Below are 22675 nucleotides of genomic sequence, written 5' to 3' on the forward strand. Positions count from 1 at the left end.
ATTTAATTTTGTTTTCATTCCAGCAGCAGCATCAGTTGCATTAAAAAAAACGTTTCAATGCTTTTACCAAACCTTCATTAAATGAATTCATACTTATTTAGCTAACATACACGCCCAATCATTTTTCTTGATGCAACAAATTTTCCAGTAGTTTTAGTGCCTCAATTCAAAAGGGTAGTGAGAGACGCAGTTATTACATTTGACCTAACAGAAGCATTTTCAACTTCTCTGTTATACTGCTAGAATTTAAACTACACCAGACAAAAGACACTTGGAAAGACTCTCTTTTCTACAACTGCATTTTTCGTACCCTTAATGGTATGACGGTTGTGTACCAGATGTACAGACTGGGTGCCAGCTGTGCTTACACAGCAGTAAACAAGTTTCATGTAGTCCAAATTATTTCCACGGCCAGTTCCTAAATTTTGTAGCACCAGAAGACCTTAAAACAGATATTCTGAGAAAAATAAGGTACACTGAAAATCCAAAGTAATTGCAGCTCTTTAAAGAGCTAATTGCCTGCACAGCTAACCCTGTACCTCAAGACATCGGCATTAGAGCCACGACACGGAAAGAGAGAAACGTTGATCCATTTGTGAGAGTGAGCTTTAAGCAAGACAGGATATAACAGCCCAAAAAAATCTTTGAAAAAACAGGTATCTTAAGAGAAAAATATTTTTAAACGAACACAAAGCACTTGACTAAAAAAAGTCCTTTTTTTGCAACAATACAATTGCTACAATTTACATTTTTTACAAGAAAAGGAATTTTAAATTCTAAAGTAAAACTCGGAAAAATACTGTGATGAGACAAAAATGATGCAGCCAGAACAGAAGATATAAAGGCTTGCTTACTGTCTGAAGATAACATAACAATCTCCACCTTTAAGTCTACACTTACAGAATTAAACTCAAACAAACAAATTATTTAAAATTTCTGCCTCCTGGTTCTTCCATTTTTCCCAAGAGTAAGCTTGCCAGAGACATATGTGATAGTGGTCTACGAGTTACCAAAAGGCAAAGCATTCAGCAGCAATCGCCACAGAAAAATGACAATATCGAAGCCGGAGCACTGTGTTTTGAAGTTGTGATTTTGAGGCTCCTCTTGTTTTTTTTACGTTTATGCAATGTTCCAAACATTCTATTGAAAAAATGGCAACACCCTGGAAAACAAACACGTGTATATGGAAATATATATACTGGCTATAAAATTTTTGTGAAGTGAACATTATTTGAAAACGTCTAAACTAAACTTCCAGCCATTAGAAGAGAAATATCATAGAATGTTTACTGCATATTTTGATATTAATTCATAAACACTTCCCTTTTAAAAGATGTGCATGACCCTTGATTTCAGAGAAATTAAAGAAGAAGGAGTTTTTAAATGTCAGATACTTGAATACTTTCTGAAGATACTGGTGGGCAATGAAGATGTCCAAGCATAATGACACAGATTATCCTATTTTTTTTCTAAAAGTACTGGAGCCCTGAATATATTTTACACATTTGTATAGAACCATGGAATGTTAGGGTTTGGCATGAACCTCTAGAGATCATCCAGTCCAACCCCCATATGGTTGCATTCTCTTGCAGTTCAGGGTATCTAATCAATATCTCTTATTTTGTATAAAATTAATTATATGCTAGTGTAAGAATATTCTACTGTAAGAATGTTCTTATGTAATAATATGTTTATATATTCTATAATTTATTGCAAACCTGTGTACTGGGTAGAACTTGAATTCCGGTGGATCAGAAAGAAGAATAAAAAACTTAGAATAAAAAGAGTTTGCTTTGTTCTCTAAATGTCTCAAAACTTATTAGTCCCAGAATAAAACCAGTTTGATTCGTTCTCTAAATGTCTCAAAAGTTCTTGGTCCCAGGAAGCCCTGGGCACCTTGTTAAGACTGATAAAGGTGGAAAAAACATTAACTTGTGAGGAATCAAGCCTACCAGAATGAAGAAGTACAATTTTTAACAGCACCTAAAACCTGTTATGTGGACATGAGGGAATATGGTTCTGAAGTACACCCACTCACCCAGCTGACTGACATGGTGTTGCCCTCTGCCATCAGCATCGGAGCAGATGAAGCAGGTTGCCTGGATATGGATTTATTAAGGTATGGTGTTGAGTATCCATTCAATCGCTTCAAAAAATGTAGGTTCTATTATCTGTTAACTTGCAAGAAAACATTTTTTTAAACTCGGCACGCCTTTTAGAGGTATATTGTTCCGCAGTCCACAGCTGAAACAGTAAGAACAAACTCCACGTAACACAGCTCTGGTATGTGCCCTGGCACTGCATGTAACTGTACGGACTGGGGTTCAAAAGGAAATGCACCCTACAGATGGCAGCGTGAGCATACGGAAGAAACTTTGGTGAGCCATCCAGTGTAACTACTTTAAAACATTTACGAGTCACAATAAATTCACAAAAACAATTATTACAAAGGAAATTAAAAAAATGGCACAAACTTCTCGGATCAGCCAGCAGCACTTTTAAAATGCGTTTCAGTCAATTTAATCACCTCAGCGGCTTTTTATTGGTACTGGTAACAACCTACGGGCTAGTCTTGCATCAGGAGGATTTGCTCTTCTACAGTTCCTCTGACAGAGTTTACGGTTTATTAGAAAAGACTGAGAGACTTTTCTGAGTTAATTTAGAGCAAGTTTAAGCATACTGTACTTCAAGGCTGGACTCCTGTTAAAATATATTTTAATATTTAAATGACTTAGAAAAAGATTAAGTATTTGAGGAGCCAAAGAGACAAAATAGAATGATTTGATGGATTACATTTAAATCAGCTGAATGCCATATTTTAATAAAAAAGTCTTTTTAGAGTTGCTTGCATTCAACATACTTTACATATTTGAAAACCTCATCTGTAGACAGAGAAATGTGTGTAAATACATCCAGCACGAGCAGCCATGTTGGATAAGGTTAATTATTGAGGAGTTATATAATTTGCATAAAGCTTTAAGCATCTCCAAACACTTATTTTTTTAAGGCATAAAGTAATCCTAAATAATATTTAAAGTGAATTAATGAATATTACAGTATAAGGAAGAATCTGACGCTGCGGGATACAGTGTTAGAAAGCTTTAGGGGGTATTTTTACACATATTTTATAAGTCCACTGAGTAAATCTTTCAACTGTTGTTTTTTGGACACGAGAGAGTTTGAAAATCCTATTAACATCTTTGGGGAAGTGGTCTAGCAGTACTGCTGCTACAGTATAACATATTTTGCATTATCACTTATTACAGCAAAATCCTAACTTGTGAATCCAAGGGAGTTCCTGAAATCACGTCTGCAAAATTATTCTTTTCTTGCAATATTTTCAATTGTATGTATTACCTTGTTGTGAAAATATAATGGAGTGCATGACATCCACCTATCTGCTTTTTCTTAAAATAACTACCTCTGTACAGATAATACAGTGTCAAATTTACTTTTTGCATAGTTGTTTTGCAATCTTTCTGACTTCCTCTGTTGGGTTTTTTTTTCCCCTGGAGTCATTCAGCATTTTCACTACAGATGAAATTTGGCCTTTGAGAAAGCTAAAAGTTTTAGTCTCCAAAGACTTTACTACTAGAAGTAAGGGATTTAGAGGGCATTTGCAGCAGTTTTCCTATGTAGCCCATGATTTTTTCCACTTTAACAAAGTAAACCTCAACTCAGTGCATATTTAGCAATGGTCAGAACAGAGCGTGGTTACCATTTTCAGACTGAAATCCTACTAGTGATTATCCTACGGATTTTGAGGTGGATCTATTTATAATTTGTCTACCAGGAAGACTAAACCACTTTTAATCCTAATCAGAGTAACAACAAAGGTTATATTAGAAAATAAATTGGGAAGATAATTTTTTTTAGGACTCAGAAAATGCAAAGAGACTAGGAAGACATAGAAATAGAAGGGAGATATACAATGCTTTCAATTCCCCCTGCATCCCTGCAGTGATTTCTTGTTTTCAGGTTTGGCTGCAGTCAACTCTAGTGACTTTCGGAGATGCAGTAACCTCTGCACAGTCCCCAGGAAACTCTTCTCATTGGTTCTGCAGCCTGGCTGCCTTTTCCCAGCTCCTCGAGCACTCTCAGTCTCAGCAGGAGCTGGAAGCAGGCTCACAGCTCTCTACTGTGAGTATTTGCCTGCCCAAACCTGTAGTCTCTTAATTTTTCTCTCCCTTGAGCTTGTTCCCTAGCTCCCACAGACATACGAGCAAACTTTCCTCCCTCTAGATATTTCTACCTAACCAGACTTCTTAAAAGAACATAATAATTTAGAAGAAAGAAGAAAAAGCACCATGCCACCCATATATTATCCTGTTTAATCATGCTATATTTATGCATATTTAGTATTTCTCCCTCAGCTAAAGGAATTAGATGTTCCATTCTATTTGGCTTAAACTTCCTTTGTGGCAATGCCTGAATGTTGCAGGCATCTAAAATTCAAATGGAAACACCGCTTCCAAAATACCCTACTACTCACCTGAGAGAAGTCCCTTGCCCCGTGCACCTTAAAAAAGCATGTCTTTTATTTCCCACACACAGAAATGTCTCTGTGGCAGCACAAACTCATCTATGTTTAGAAAAGGCAAAGTGAATGACATAAATAACAGAAACACTTAAAACCAAGCATAAAAAGGAGCATAATCAACCATATCATCCATTAGATAATCTGTCTTCTGTTATGCTCTGAAGCATCTCACAGCAGAGAACCTCCACAGCTCCAGGAGGCACCAGAGACCCAAGTTTCAGGAATCGGAGAAGAAGCCTTAGTTTCCACGAAGCTCTAGGGATAACCTAACTTACACTGAGATATCATATTTCAATCCCCAAATTTGGTTACGAATTTTAATTTCCCCAAGCACTCACCATGAATATCAGCGGACAGCAAGGCAGGCCAGCCCAAGGACTCACCACATCAACAGAGCTCAGAGTTCACCAGTAGGGATGGCAAGACTGGAGTGCTGTGATTACAGATGTGTGTCGTTTGTATAAACTGGGAAACAGTAATCTAGTATCATCATTCTTGGGTGCCTTCCTTTGTGTTTAATTATATTACTTCAGTCTGGACAAAAAGAGAAAATGCAGGGAAAAAACGCCACTTGAAAAATGCATAATGCTTTGGAAATATTAACCATACCTGTGTTCTGTAGAATGGTAAGAACAACCTCTGCTTACGCAAATGTGAGCAACAATGAATATGAATTAACTTCTGCAAATGAAATCTATCATATTTTAATCTTACGCTTTTGTTTTTCGCCCAGATAAGCAATTAACTTTTACATTTCAGTGCCCGCAATAATCAATTTCAAATTTGTAAATTGTAGAAAATTATGTAGGAATTTGAATGTTAAAAGCAGATTAGGACAGAAAAGACTTAATATCAGGTTGGAAGAGTAAAACACAGCTGGAAAGTAGGATCTTTTAAAAATAACCTACAAACTCATGAAACATAATTAAGATGATGGTACTTTATAGTGTAGCTGGTTCTATTCCAACTCTGAATTCAGCTAATATATCCTTGGTGGGTTTTGGTGACTCCCATCTTAACAAAAAACTTTTATTGAGGGGAAAGGCAGATGGAGAAAAGGGGCAAAAATGCAGAAAATACTTCAGCAACAGCCAAAGTGATATTTGACATATCTGGCCTAAGCATGAACATAAACAATAAAAGATTTAAAATAATGTCAAAATTAATTTACTAATTTTAATCAAGAATAAAAAGTAAGATCTCTTCTATTGATATGTTTTGATCTAAATGATTCTTTTTTTCATTTTTAGTTTCTTAATTTTCAGTTGTAAGTTTTCTAGTGCAGAAAGAAAAAAATCCCCTGTGTGTTGAAAAAGTGTGCTCTGGCTAATATATAAAGAGCACAATGAAAGGCAAGAGTTTCACTACTGTTGTAAAAGATGATATAAAATCACCAGCAAATACGTGCTTTGTTGATTTTCAATGACTGAATATGAAAAGTCTTTGCTGTCAAGGCCATTGTTCCAGATACTACAGTCGAGTGGAAAATGAACGCCATCTCAGCCTGACCCAATACACATATTTGTCTAGAAAGAAGAGAAACCACTCAACAAAGTTAATGATACTACACAGTAGAATTTTCTAACATCTTTCTGAACTGAGAAAGGCAAGAAGTTGACAACCTGTAGGAGTAGATATTCCGGTTCAGTTGCAAGAGTATTCCGTTTTGTTCAATAAAAATTCTAAAAATACGGCTGTTCAGCTGCTCCACAGAGCAAAGGAGGAAAACTAACAGCAGCATGTCCCACACACAGTTTTATCTGATGAGCTAGAAGAAACTACTTGTGACACTGGGACTCAAAGCCAACCATGAGCAAACGGTAGATGTGCCAATATCCACATGCATTGCCGCTGGTTGTGATCAATAGTTCTTAGCGTGGCCTAACCATAAAACTACAAGAAGTGGGAAAAGCTGCACATGTGCGCGCACACACACAGAGTGGTTTTGAACAATGTGGAGTAGTTTGAGACAATCTAGCTGTAGCTGTTCATTGATATCTAGTGCTGCCACATTGGACCATCTGGTCCTGTTCTGTTTCTGCCTCATGAACTAGGAAAATGAGTATTCCTCCTCCAAACCACAAGCCACAAGACTTAAATATTCTGTGATTAATTACTACAGAAAAAATTAATTAATAGAACATCTGCCTGCCAAGAAGATAGAGTGTAAGTAACTAATATGTTACAGTTACCAGGCCAGATTCTCCCATTATTCTGGCAGCTAAAAAAGACCAGAAGGCAGATGGGTCAATTTGGCCAACACTTTTTTTGTTATGGTGTAACAGTCACCTGGCAATAACAACCTCTTTTTCCCCATGCCCAGCCTACATCAAACTGGATGCTCTTCAGAATCCTTCTCAGCATCTATCACTGTCTTTAGGAGATTATGTGACTTTGAAAGTCTAGTACTAAACTGCAGAAGTACACAAGTCTCATTATGTTACGCTGTGTTTTGAATGACTAAGCCACCACGGAAAACAGTTCTTGCATACTGTGAGCTGGTAATTTTGATGTGAAGAAAAATTGACTATTTTTATACATATGGCATGGTGACTTCAGTAGAATAATTTGCAGAAGCAAAGTGAATGTTATGCCTAAGAAAAATCAGCTTCAAATTACTTTTATTTTTTATAATTGAGTATTTGGTATTCTTTTATTCGAATTCAGTACGCAATGTTTTTATTCCAGTTCATCTTTTCATTTGCTTTGAGATGTCAAGTGTCATTTTCACTTTGGCAAGAGGCCTTTTGATTATCGTGATAAAAGAACATGTTTGTTCTGAATAAATTCTTATTTTTTATTTTGCAAATGAAGTGAATGGAAAACTTCTACTAATTATATGTTTCTCATTAGCAAACGAATCCTTTTACTGTGGTAATCAAATAAACCCTTTCTTCAAGTCAGTCCTCACCCATTTTTATAATTATCATCACTGCCCCCATTTTTTTTCCTCCTCTGAAGTATATCTTGAAATACATGTCTGTGAAAGCTTTCCAGATGGTTCACTGCAAGGAAACTGATGTACAGGACTCCTAGCGGGGGAACAAAATTTCTTCCAGACACAGAACTACAGTCCACAAACAGACATGAAGTCAGTGGAATGGAAAGACTTTTTTTTTCTCTGACTTTTCAATTTATCAGTAATTAAAAAATGATACTTCAGTATAAGAAACAGTATTCTGAAATTGCCATTTTGATACAGGGTATGTGATCAAGCCCACAGCCTAAAGGGAAGGAAAATAACAAACTCCTGATTGTGAGTGGTCAGCAACAGTTACTGCTTGCTGTCCTGTGTTATAGTACAGTAATTCACTACTGACAGACTATAAGCATTGCTCAGTCACTGTAAATGAATTCTCACTACTGATCTTGACAGTGCAGCCTCAAGACAATTCAATGACAAAAGCACATGTGAGGTCATGATTTTGCCTATTGCATATAAAATGGAAAGAAACAGCTTAAATGTGAGTGCCTGCTGTGACAGAGAAATATTTTGCAAACTGAACCGGCACCAGAAATCAATATGACACCATGAAATCTTAGAGTGCCATTTCTACTAGACTGTAAAGAAAACTATCAAAGACTAACATTTCCTGTTCTGTTACGTAACCCTTTTAAAATGTTTTGTTTAGAGAAACTTGAGAGAGGAGGCTTTTAAAATAAAAAGAAACCCACAAAAGGTGCAGCATCTCAGCTGAGATCTAAGGTCAAATCTCCTTCTAGAATAATTAAGAACATATTTGCACTGTAAAACATAAGAAATTAGGGCATTAAATACTGTGATATGACACTTGTAATGGGATCGAGAAATTGGGTTATGACTAACATCAGTGTTTATTTCAATGACTTCTCATATAGTACGACAGGGACTAAAGCATACTCAGCCATAAATTTCTCCAAACTCAAGGGTGAAAGCAGTAATCCCCATCCTCCTCAAACTCCATATCCAAACAACCCTTAGGTCCAAGGTGAAATTGAACATGATATTCTGTCCAAACCAGTCTAGTCAGAACTTAAACACTTGAATATAACCTAGCCACCTGCAAAACATCTTAACAGATGGCAAAACCACCTACTGTTAAACTATCATGGGAAAAGTCAGTGGTTAAGAATTAAATGAGCAGAAACATTGACTTGGGTGAGTTGGGGTCAAAAAAGAGCGAAACTTCATTTTTACTAGAAAACAGTTCAGAGCAGAGCAGAGCAGAGCAGAGCAGAGCAGAGCAGAGCAGAGCAGAGCAGAGCAGAATAGAATAGAATAGAATAGAATAGAATAGAATAGAATAGAATAGAAAGAATATTTAAGTTGGAAGAGTCCTACATGATTCTCTAGTCCAACTGCCCAATCCCTTTAGAGTTGACCAAAACTTAAAGAATTTTATTAAAGGCATTGTCTAAATGTCTCTTAAACACTGTCAGGAAGAATATCTAGTTCTTATTAATCAGTATTAATTATATAAAATAAATTTGTGCTCTAATAAAATTTAACCAAATCTTAAAAAGGTAAACATTTGTTCTGGTATTCCTACGTGGAAATGAACTACAAGAAAGTCTCGTAGTTAATTTGGCTAGCAAAAATACTGCTATATGGACAATTGCTTTCCTGTTCTCAGCAACACTTTTCAGACATGTGAACAGAACCAATTCAAGCGGTTTATAAGATAAAGAAACTCATTGTGTTTTCTCCAATTTCATAGGCTGAGCTTTTGACCTAAAAGCATATTTATTTATTAGTTTTCCTTAAAATTGCTAGAAGGATCTTTAAGGAGGACCATAAAGCTTCAAAGATTACTGCAGGGACAGAGGATCACATCATATATCATATATCATTAGTCCTCAGAAAATAATCATTCTAGCAGATTCATCTTGTTTACTTCATGGCGGTAGCCTTACTCATTTCGTGGGAAACTCTGATGTCTTCTCAAATACTTCAAACTTTATTGGCAAGGAAGCAGCATCTCCTCAACTTTTGTGTCAACTTCTTGCCCACCTCTCAAGATATATTTTCGTATCTACCATCAAGAAGCAACAGCAAAATATCTGGAAATGTCAAATCCTTTTTAGCTCAACCTTGTAAAACCCAAATATGTTTAAGAATTCCCCTTTGGCTTGTTCACAGCAATGCTGGAATGGAAGAACATGTTTTGTCCTCTTCATTTCTTTACAGGAATCCTTAAAATTTCAAGATCAGAAGTAAGAACACATTGTGCTCATTGACCTTTTGCTGTAGCATGTCACTTGAGTCTCCTGTGCAGAAAATTTCTGTTTTTTTCTGGGAAGTCTGGAGACAATGTTTTTCTTTTAATCACAGTAGTGACCTGTGATTCTACACAAGCTAGAATAAGTTAATGGAAAAAGTCATTACAATTTCCTTTCACCCTGTCTGAAATACGGGCCCTCTCGAGCCAAATGCAGAAGGAAATATCCATGTGAAGACCTTCTCCAACATGAAGAGCTGGTTTGTGACAGTTAAGGAAATAATTATTTTCATGTGTTGCGGAGAAAGTACTTTGTTAAACAGTGATTAGTTTGCTGTTTTCACATAAATGAGTTATTCCTACAAGGAACTGTATTGCACTCCTCAAACTATGTTGGGTAATGTTAGGTAATTAAAGAGGGAAGGACAAATCATTCCATCAGTTCTTACTTTGCAACATGAAACTCTCCTTTTTGATGGTGCAGATGAATTGCGGTTTGTCCATACTAGCAGTTGTCATAAAGAACTAAAAATAGCAGCTAGTGAAGGGCAAAAACATTTTTAAAACTTTTTGTGTCCTCCAGTTCAAAATGATACCAAAGGGAAATTTATTACCTTTAATTTGTAATAAGTTGTTACTTAACATGGAAGCCAATTCCATTTTAAATGGTAACCATAATTTTTCTTATTTGAGACACTGTTTCTCAGGATTTTTAAATATCAAGGAAATGTTTGGAAGATTGATTTTAAGCAGAATGATCTCATTTTTCCTGCTATGTTTGTTCCAGGCTATAGTTCTTTTCTGAAATACAGGAAGCTACGTTGCTGCAGCAATGGGTGAACAGGTCTCAATTTGAACCAGTATCAAAACTCAACTTCAGTGAAACTAAACAGAGTCAGAATCAGAGACAATAATAAAATTTGTGGTTCTTTTAAAAATACAGTTATTTACAAACGGCATAAATTTATTCTCTGCTAAAATGTAAACTAATTGGTCTGGTTAGATAAAAAAAAAGTGGTCACCTATATAAAGTTCAGAAATCAATAAGATGCAACAGACCAGGCTAAAACATAATGAAGATGGAGGGTACTTAGCTGATGCTGATTAAAATTCTGTAGGTAACAGAACTAAATATCTCTCTGTTCACAAAACAACTTATTTATTCACTATTGTAAAAGGGAACCAAAATGGTTTGTCAATACATCTAAAGCCTTAGAAAACTCTTCAGAACTGTAGTTTGTGCCAATTGTTTAGGGTTCTCCTTTTCATGTAATTATATATCTATTAGCATATCCGACCAACAAAACAACACAAGCATTCTGAAAGCAGAAATGAATTTAGAATATATTTGCTTGTTCACATACATAAGCACCTTATACCCTATTAATTGCTTACCACAACAGCCTTGTTATTAGAGCATAAACCCTGGAATCAGTAGATAAAATTCTGTTCTCTTTGACATACACTTTTTAGTAATTGCATTACATCTTCTCGTCTTGCTTTATTCACAAGTACATCACAATAATGATAATTTCCAGCTCACCGACACGGACAACCTAAAGTATTTCATGGGCATTAGGGAATAGGAGAATCTAGAGAGAACCATTAGGGAGATGTAAATTGCTGTTACATTACGCATATATTCTCATTTTTTACAGTATTATGTGATGTGGTGCATATTTTGAGCTAAATTCCATGTTCTAGGCTATTTTTGAATGCCATATTTTCCAATATGCAGGCAGAGCTAAAAAAAGTATTTTCAAAGGAAATAATCTTTTTTGTTCTATTCTAGATATCTCATTTTTATCTATAAGCGAATGATATTTTGGGATGCAGTGCTATTTAAACTCTTGTACAGGATCAGCTCATTTACGATGCCCAGAATATATTAGAGCTTAATCCAAACCCCTCTGAAGCCGCAGGATGAGAAAGAGTGATGTATTGCCTGTGTTCAGCACCGTCTTGCCACCTCAACACCAAATATGACCCATTTTAGAAAAGACTGAAAGTCTGATATATCATTCTCAAAATCATAAGACACTAATAATTGGATGCAGATGTACTGGAAACTCTTAAATAAAAACAGTTTCCACATTTAGCTGTGTCAGGTTGCCTTTATATACTCTCGTGGCTGACAGTTACTGATGTTAAGTCAAATTCTAAGAAAAGAGCTGAAAAGAAGATGTTGGAAAGATTGATTTCATTAAATGGCATCTACATTCAACACAGACTACTGCTTTTGCTTGAAAGCAACATACAAAGGTATCTTTGTGTACTGCTGGTATTTCACTGACATTTGAAGAGACTTCTAAGGTGCACTAAGTTGGCAGCTATTGTAAGAGAAGAGCTTGTTTTTCTAAGTTAAAGCAAACTGACCCCAAACATTTGTCTGCTTAGAAAAGGAGCTATGTGAAACAGGAAAAAAGTATATATATTAGGATTAAAAAAAAATAAATATATAAAATCACTCTAGGCAGCTCCTTTTTTTCTGCAACTCCCTGGAAAAGAAAAACAAAAAACTGCTTGCCTAAGCATATTCTGTCTGCAGAAATGATTGATCCTTGTCCTTGGGCAGCCTGAGATATTTCTTTTCTAGCACACAGCAATCTTCTGTTAAGTGATAACAGTAGCAAGAGGCTACACCCCTCACTACCTCAGAACTTTATCTGGCACAAAAGAACTAAAATTTTTGTACGAATACAAATAAAAATTTAGAAGATGGGATTTGGGTTCTAGAAGACCGAGGTTAATGTATAATATGAAGTACTGTCAACAATCATGAAATGGTTCTGATGAGCAGGAACCTTAACCGAATCCAGGTGCAGTAAGTTTTGTGGTGAGGAAGAGTGGGATGAAGACAGTGAATGGCTCATACCTGTTTCTACCCCATACTTCTTATTCTGCCAGACTTTTATTTTACCAGTAAGGGGGTATGGACCCCAAAGACTGTTTGCAGGAGAGAAAGGAGTACTGTTTCTATTCTGTTTTTCTCCTCACAATTCACCTGGACAAAACCAAACCCAAGATTATCTAGCTGCAGCCATTAACTTTGCTATGCATATAAGTTATTTTTATGCATTTAAATAAATTATTTAAAAGAGAACATGTTAATGGGCTATCCTAGTTTGCTTCCTAACATCAGGGATTCTCCATGGGTATGAAGAAAACATAATCACACATATGGTGGAACTAAAATGTACTATTTTTCTTGAATGAAATTCTCTTGTTAACACAGCATGCACTGCAAGAGATCACATACAATTTTTCAACCATCTGTACATCTCACAGTATTATGGACAGAAAATGTTTATTAATCAACCACTAAGATTTTATGCTGGGTGACTTGTAAGTGAGGATTCACTATAATATCTTTCATCATTGGTGGTAAATTTGTCATCTCTGTAGATGCTACCAGTACTTCCTTCAATTCAAACAATAAACTTCAAGTCAAGTCTGTCCTCTGCCACTCTGGTTCCTACTAGCTTGTAAAACACACATTTCAGGTAATTTGGACATTTAAGCTTTTATAGTATTAACTAAGTTAGGAAAATGCACTGCTCAAATTTCAACGATAAAAACACTTTAAGAAACATCAAGAGTCATTGATTGTGATTAACTGTTTGATAAAATCCAACAAGACAACGAGCACTTTTTTATGAAATGAAATCACTGTTGTTAGTGTACACTGACTTCTGGTAATTCATAGATAAGTTAGGTAATTCATAGATAAGTTATCATAACACTGTGCTTCATAAATTGTGGAATTTAAGGACTGTAATGGGAATATTAGACCATGCCTCTCTTTTGGTATTGCTGACTATCAAGGGGAATCCAATCGCAAGGCACTCCGTTACTTTTCAATTTATGTCAGCCACTATTTTCAAATTAGAAGTCTCAATATATATGCCAACGACAAGACACTTTTCAGGAATCTCTTGACATGATATTCTAGTCAGTAAGAGATATTGTGGAGATTAAATTCGTTTTAATTTCCTGAGTCTGTTCAGGTCTGCTTTCTTGCTTGAGACATAGCACATCATCCTGAAACTAATTAAGCATGTGATGAGTTTTATATGAGGGGGTTTTTTTTTAACCTGTTCTTTAGCTTTCATTATTTTAACCTGTTTCTTAGTATTCACAGCTCGCCCATTTGGGAGTCATTTTTAAAAAAACCAAATTACGAAAAATCCTGTTTAACAATGAATATTCATATCTAGCTGTAGCTAAGTAATTGAACAAATTAAAATAAGAATGGAGAGAAACAGCCAAGCTTTTTTTCATCAGAACTTAGCTAGTGGGTTTTGCAGGTAGCCCTGCAAAGCTCCCTTTGCACGTTCATTGTATATGCATATGCATCTTTAATACAAAGTACAGACAGTAGTGGACTCCAAGTAGACCAACAATGTAATATCAAAAAAATACTGCATCAGAATAAGAAGGAAAAAAAAATGCTACCTCACCTCCACAACTCGGAGAACAATCTAATTCTTGTCTTTTCATGAGAAAAGCGTACTAATGAAACAGTCAATGATTTTTGCTGTTCTGCCATAGAACTACATTAAAATTAAGGAGGTAAATGTCAGAGCCAAGAGCAGAAACTGCTGCATTCTGATAAAGCCCATAGTTTGATAAAGGCTGTTGCTGATAATGGGTTTTTAAACATCCACCTCCCCAGTATTATACACTAAGCAATGAGAATGGTGGCAATGCTTTTGTAAAATTCACCTCATTTGCAACTAAAAGAACTGTTCAGAGAGATAATGCAACCCTTAAGCTGAGTAGGGATGTACTGTTAAAATACCATCTTCTTTCCCCTGGTCTCTCTTTCTGTAAGCTGGGTACTTCTCATCAGATTTCATGGACACTATACTTTTTTTTCTGTAAAACTATTTTGGTTTGCACCGCATACTGTGGTAGAGGAAGGGATTGTAAAAGCCTTGATTTGCCTGTGGCCTGCTTGGTGATATTAAAATACCATGATCCTCAAACCAGCTTTTTGCTTCTGTGGGGTGGAAGAATATTGCCTCCCTGCATAACTCTACGTCTATTCTGTAAGTGACATTTTATTTGTCCTTTAGTTCATGTACCCCATTTTTATCTCCCCTTCATCTGGCCAGATCAGTAGTGTTCTTTCCAAATTTCCACAGACTTTAGCCTCATCTGCTCACATAAGAAACTCTAAGGTGTTACTCTGCAGATGTCTTTGTTCTTGCTCCAGCGCTGTCCTGAGCATGTATCTATTCCATACATAATGCCATCGGCATCCTGGAAAAGTGCCTTTGCCGCTCCTTCGTCTGCCTCTTTCACAGCTCTAGACAGACTTAATTACCAAAGCATAGCAGCCACAGGTCTTTGCCTCTGTGGTGACAGATTGCATTATTCTGACGATCTTTTAAGTGAAACTTGCCATCGCTGAAGCTCCTATGAAGCACAGCCTGGGCTATGCACGCTAGCGACCCCTTTACTAGAGAGTGTTATTAAGTATTACATCACTTGTAATAACTGTATGAAACGCTAATGGCTAATTATTTTGAAACCTAATTTAGTGATCCAATACTGTCAGGAATTGTGTTTTTAAACATTTTTCATTACCCAGCAACTGCCAGTGATTGTTTTAACTGCAGGCTCTACCTGCAGAAGGATGCAGAGGTAGGTGTCTGTGAAGATTCACATCCCGCTACCGAACCGCTGAAAGCCTTTGCAGTATCCTGGGATCCATTTCTTGAGTGTTATGCATGAAGAATCCCTGGAAAACTGTGCTCTTGATTTCCAAATTTATTTTCTGCTTGGGTTTTTTCCAGACAGTTTACTTTTAAAGTTACAGCTAATTTTTGTAAAAGGCGGCTTATACATGGGTTTCATAAATAGTGAAAGATTGGTTCTACAGGTCTTGTAGGAAATTTAAATATTCTAGCCATTGCAAAATCCAAAATATATCACTTGTTAAACCTTTTGCACTTTATATGATTTATATGTAGGTTTTCTTTCCCTTTGAGTAGACATAATCCTTTGTTCATATTACATTTTACAAGTAAATTTTTTTCTACCAGTGCATCTTTGAAGATCATGTATTGATTATGACCCATTCCCCTACATACAGTAGATCTGGTATAGAGGATCTTTTATTTAACTACCATTCCACGATTCTGTGATTCTACATATTTAATTAATCTCATTTGGGGATGAAGTTATGTATAAAAATGAGGATAAAGTTGAAATTAAATATGACTTTGAACTACAAAAAATCTGAACTTTTATTTATAATATACTCTGCTGCTAATGTTGCACTACCATAAATTGCTGTGTTACTGCCATGATACATAAACATTCAGGTACCTTTAAATTCATGTTTATACTAATTTGCCTACCCTCTGGTGTTTAATAATGCAGCAACCCTTGCTTAGCATTAGTAAAATAATTTAAGTAAGTGTTTTGCAATGTTCCATGAAGTGCATTAAAGCAATAATACATTCTAAGTACTTAAAAAAAGGAAACCAATAATACACTGATACAGCTAAAAGCTCCATTAAATGTATGTAGAAGTAGCAGCCATCACTGATGGCTTGCTTTAATGTTTTTAAATTAAAGTTAAACCAGCTGATAGTTTTTAAAAGTGTCTTTCTCTGAAAAACACATGATCATGACCAAAATCGGTAAAAGCACAAGACTGTAAATCATTCATCATGAGAATTCAGTGATTTTCTTTTCTAAATATAAAATTCAAGTGACATAGCAGGTTACATGCATATAAGCCACTGGTTAGTAACAAATACTGAGTACTCTGATCTGTCATAATGCTGCATATTGAGATAAAAGAGTTTGGACATCACCTCTCATGACAATGTGATATATCATCACTACTGCTGTGGATTTAAAAGCACACTAGGATATCAGGAACATGGTGGAAGAATTAGAAGTTTCCTATGTCTAAATTTATATTCAGGAGAAAGAAGCAATATGTTCAAATCAAACATATAACGGCACAGTCCAATATCAGGCCTTGTAGCCTTGAATCTCAAAGAATATGTAGGTATTTGACTTACTCTGATTTCAGATAGACAAGGGTGGGTAGAGAAGGGACATCCTTCCTTCTGCACAAGCCAGTCTCAGTAATCTGAAAAGAGACCAAAGTAGTCCTTAGACCTGTATAGTGAGTACACTTGAATTCAACCAAAATTTCTTTTAGCATTGTCAGCTTCTAATGCTTTTCCAGTCATTAAACATTCACCATTAAACAAACTCAGCAGTTCGACCAGAAAATTAGTGGATTCATTATTTTTACAGTTATACAATCACAATTAACAAGCAGTGAACATTTTTTTTTTCTCTGTCCTGTAACTCTCCTGTCGAGCAACACTCTCTCCTCAGCACCAGGGCTTAAAATGAAAGAAAACAAAGCAAGGAAGAAGTTCTTTACTATGAGGGTGGTGAGACACTGGAATGGGTTGCCCAGAGAGGTTGTGGATGCTTCATTCCTGGAGGTGTTCAAGACCATCTGCCCTGACCCGCTACAACAGTCTATGGGAACTGCCCTCATTCTCATTAGCATTAAGTTACATAAAACACTGAGTAGTAAACCCCAGGCAATGATGTCCAAGATACGGAGTTAACACACATTTCCAGAAGATGCATAGTGAGAATATATGAAAAAAACCTCACCCAATGTTACTTTAGCAAAAGCATCATCATTTTCAACGGTGTCAAATAAGAGCAGCATGACAGAAAGAAATGAACAAAAATGAGTATTGTGAAAGAATAAATTAATCTGTGAAGATGAAGAAAAAAAATAACAAGGAAAACAAATAGGAAGAAGTATGTCGTGTTCAAAAACTCTGGCGTCTTTTCAGAGGCCGAGGATTATGAAACATCTGGTCCGGAGTATTTGACTGAGGAATTATGCAATAAGGACTGGGTCGTAATACTTCTGCCTCAGATTCACATATTCACAAATGTAGGCATTGCATCACTGCAACTCTTGCCAATTCTCTTAAATTTCCAGTTGAAAGGCAACTTGCATGATTTTCTTAAGCAGCACAGGAATCTGCTTCAAATTATGCTGTTCCACACCTCATAGTCTGCTTATACAAGTATCATATCATAAATATGTGACATTTTTTCTGATGAGCAAGAAATAATAATTTAAGCATTTTTTTAAATTACTGCTGTCAGAATTTTGACAAGGCTATTCCTATGAAACTGCTGCTGTTATATGACTATAAAGTAGGCTATTTATCTAGAAAAATAGTGAATAGACTGGCACGCTAGGCTGTTTTTAGTGTTAGCTAAACTTGAAGACTATTTTATTTTTATCATATTTTAATGACGGATCAACTAGAGACAAATCCTATTTCTTGTATCCTCTTTCTCCCTACTTATAGTTTGTATTGTATTTAATTACAGAAAGTCTTGTATGATTACAGAAAGAGTGCTAATGACGTACTAGTCTAAATACTAGTCTAAAACTAGGAGGGACAGGAACATTTTTCAGCTCTTCAGCCTACAGATACAAGATTTGCAAGGCTAACAAGAACACTCTACTAAAATAGATTATTTTATTTAAAGTAGCTTAACTGAATTATCTTGATAGTGTTTAAGAACATTTTCTGGAGTAAGCAGTGGTCACAAGAATTCTAAAAGAAAAGGTACACCAATCATCGAGCAAAGTGTCTGAAAACAGAGTCAAGGAGGGCCCACCAAATCACCTCCAGTAAAGAAATCAAGATATGCACCTCCACACAGAGTAAGTTAAAAAAAAATATAAAATTCCATTGTGGTTAATGAAATCAGAACGGGACAATAAATCAATTAGGGTATCCTTCAAGAGGTTGAAGTCATCTCTAAGTGAAGAAAACAGAAATGAAAAACTCTGGCATGTTAAATGGAAGCAGGGAACACAATTAAGATCTATTTTAAATTTAAGTGCTGGTAGAAGAAGCTACAGAGCAAATTCAGCACAGTTGTGAAGAGTAATCTCCAACTCTGGATAATATTTTATCCAGGAGTTCTAAAAGAATTCAAGCATGAAACAGTTGAATTATTCACATTTAAGTCAAAATGGTCTCAATAACAGATAAAGATACTTCAGTGCCAGGGGCAAATATGACACCAATTTTCCACAAAGATGACTGTGGCAAAGACATGGAAAATTACAGCAAATAATCCTGGCTTCTTTATCATGCAAACTAGCAGAATTTGTAATAAAACCTCACATGTATGAGAAGACACCTGAATAAATAAGAGATCATTAATGAGTCAACACAGATTTTGCTAAGGAAAGTCAGCCTTTCTTTGAAAACGTCGGCATGTACGCAGATGAAGAAGATTGACTGACACCTCAAACTCCAACAGACCCTCTCCAGAAACGTCTCTAACACTTGGAATTATCAATAGCTGTCAGCAGTTATTGAACAGTATCACTTAGTGGAAAGCGGGTTTCATGAGTTCAAAAAGAATACTTTTTATGAAAAATACTACCTTAAAATTAAAAGACAACATGTCAATACATGATTCAGAGGCAGTCGCATTTTTAGCGCAATATTGTTCTCATCCAGCAGAAACATGAGTGCAGCATCCCAAAGTATTAAAGAATTACAATATATAAAAAAGGAAAAAGTGGCCGATCATTTTCTTGAACACCGAATAATCGTATTTTGCAAGTTTAATATTTGCTCACATAAGCTCTTCAGAAAAAAAGATATCTTTCATAAATGTTCACATATAAATATGGATACGATATACATGTACTGTATTATTTTTGCATATAATCATAAGGGATGTAAAATGAAAAAAAAGGAATCGAGCATTTCTTTATATAAATATATGAGAACATATATGTATTTTTGTATATTGTTTTAAATTTGATTTGACAAGTTCTGCATAAATTACACCTCACATTGATTTCTTCATAAATTGTAACTTCAATGGCAGTCAGCTACAGAGTGCTTTTGAACAGACACAAGCTGCTCTTATTCAAAAAAAACTTACTTAAAGGAACTTGCAATCATTTAAAAATAAGAAAGAAAATTGAAAACCAGTTTATGGTCAAGTCCCAGAGTTTAGACATAGACTTCTTTAACAGTGATTATTTTAATGAAAGTAGCTACTACTGATAGAGAGCCCACAGTTTTATTTACCATAGTGTTTATATTTTATTTTTTTTTTTACTTAATTCTGAAAAAGACAATGAGAACATGGCACATAAAAAAAGGGAGACTTCTCTGCTGGTCTGAAATCCCGTAAGATAATTTCCAGCAGAGCTGTGAGCAGGCTGCCTCTCAGGTTTTCTACACTTGTATGTAAGCTCAAGACATCTGCTTAATCTTTTAAAACCCAACTTTAATCTGCACAGGGAAATGGCAGGCCCAGCGGGGATTCCTGGCAGCTGCTCACTGACCTGTTTGCCGGGACCAACTGGGAAAGACAAGCACAAGAAAATAAAATGAAGCTGGATATTGTCTAAAACCAAACCACGTCAAAACCAAGCAAACCTAAAAAATAGGGAGGATAGTGTTCAGGGTCCTTTATGCATTTCCATTTGTTTCTGGCATAGTGCTGACCTGGAAATACACTTGTAGTTTGCTCAAATGAGAAAAATTACATACGTACACATTCCCTGCATGCACATTCCTCCCCATTTCGGGAATGAATTTTTGCCTTTCCCCCAAAGCCTTGCCATGTGCCAGTAAGGTGTTCATGTTATAGAGGGTTGAACTAGGCTGGAGGCAACAGAAATTGCAATGCCAAAATGACAGAGCAGTTTTGGTTTTTCCTAACAATAAAAGCAAAACAAGGTTTCATGATCATTATTTTGTTTCTAATTATAAAACTTTGGAAACCGCTACAATATGTTGATGTTTGTATTTAAATCTATTTCATATAAATATATAGTTGCATATAAAAGGCAATTTAAATACATATAATGATGAAAGTAAGTTCCATTAATGTACTATTCTGTATTTTCTACAATAACAATTCACCAAGATTGTTATCCCTTTCATCTTAATTGGGTAATGTATTCTCTTCAATACAACTGTTTGGGAAAATAATACTAGGTTTCTTCTACACAATTTGCATACATTGTTAATCTACGTAGTAGTTATGATGCATATTTTCTGCCACCACTTGCCAATAGTATTTTATTATTGTGCCATGCAATCCTCATTTTACATGTGAAATACAACACCCCAATTTCACTCGTCTCAGCAATACTTGCTCTTTATTCCCAACAACTAGTGAACAAATGGACAGCCAGAAAACAAAGGGAAGACCGAAGTGTGCCATTTCTTGAGAATTTCTCTGACCTGCTCCCCCTTCCTTATGCCTGACGTGTGCTAAAGTCTGAGGATGTTCAGCACTATCATGACTAGGGTGAAATATTTATGGTATCGGTCTCCAAAAACGCAGAAGTCACTTGTACGTGATCTATGCAAGCACACAGATGGGGTTCGAAAGGGCAGCTTACAAAACCAAGTTAGAAGATAAGCAATGCAAAAGCATCTTAAAAGCTGACTTGTACAGAAAATTGCTAGTTTTATGTACATTGTTCTTGCAACAGGGTTATCCAGACTTAATTAGTGTTATGTTTCCTTCTTACTCATTCCCATGGTGCAGTGGTAGTTTCAAACCAGCGAAGAGTCTTATGCCTAGGAACACCACACACACACGCAAGTTTCCTTGGTGTCTCTTCACAGAGCACTGAAGATCTCTGACAAAAACAAATGGCAAACCCAAATTTCATTTGTCTATTTGAAAGCAACATTTTGATTTTACAAAGCATGCCTCCTAGGACTGAGTTTAAAACAAAAGCATATGAAATGTTTTGTGTAAGTGACATATGACTGGAATAAAAGTTCGATAGGAATAAAAGATCTATAATGGTTTTGGTTAATTTATAGCATTTCTGCTTTAGTGACCTAGGTTCAAAGTCAGCCAAGGCTAAAATCAAAGCAGGTTTTTCAATCTGAATAATATGAATGTTATGTGAAAAGATTTACATTCTGAATGCTATCTAAGCAATTAATCCAGAGGGAATTATTTATAATTACTAATTAGTTAGACAACTATAAATTATATAGAATTGAATTATATGTCAGTTCTCTTCTAAAATCTTGTGGGCTAATGTAATTGTGTTCCATTAGTATAAATCCCCTTACAATGAACATTAAAACAAATGGGACTGAAACTTCCTTGGCTCTTGATTCCAGTACTGCTGTAATGTCTAAACCCAAATCCACTCATAGGATGATGCTATCCAGTTGAGGGACTGACAGAGCTCACAGGCTTCATGCTCTTTTCAACATCGGTTATTTGCTTCTATTTCCTCTAACATTTACTTTTATTAATTATTTCTTCTGCGCAAAAAGTGGAAGCAAACTCCTACTTTGTTTGGTCTCTCCCATTCCATTATATAGAACTCTCATCTACTTGTTCACAGGTGTAAAAAGTTTCAATTCTATTTTATATTTCTATTTTATATTTTCTATGTATATTTCTATTTCTGGAAGATATAACATTTTAACAACAAAACCAACAAAAATTATACCAGTTTATTTGCAGCTATTTTGCTTTTTTCTTCTTTGGGAGATGAAAGAATTTTCAGACAATAGTAAGGGAAGAATTGGGGTTTTTGGCAGGACACTCACTGCCACTAAATTCTATTCATGTCCCAGTAAACCTGCGATTTGGTTTATGTCGTCATCTCACACCCACTTTCCTCTTTCCAGCTGGACAGAAGAACGGAAAATATTCAAAGAACACCACTGCCCTGGTCAAAGTCCATGCAAAACTTAGTTTCACAGTTCCTGAAAGGACACAAAGGTAGATACAGGCAACTATCATTATGGTATTGACCACAATGCATAACATTTAACTTAAAGAACTATCTGAATCAGTAATATTCTTTATGGAAAAATAAATAAATCCATAAAAATTATTATCA

Source organism: Apaloderma vittatum, unplaced genomic scaffold (genome assembly GCF_000703405.1).
Source record: "Apaloderma vittatum isolate BGI_N311 unplaced genomic scaffold, ASM70340v1 scaffold5345, whole genome shotgun sequence".
In the NCBI taxonomy this organism is placed as follows: domain Eukaryota; kingdom Metazoa; phylum Chordata; class Aves; order Trogoniformes; family Trogonidae; genus Apaloderma; species Apaloderma vittatum.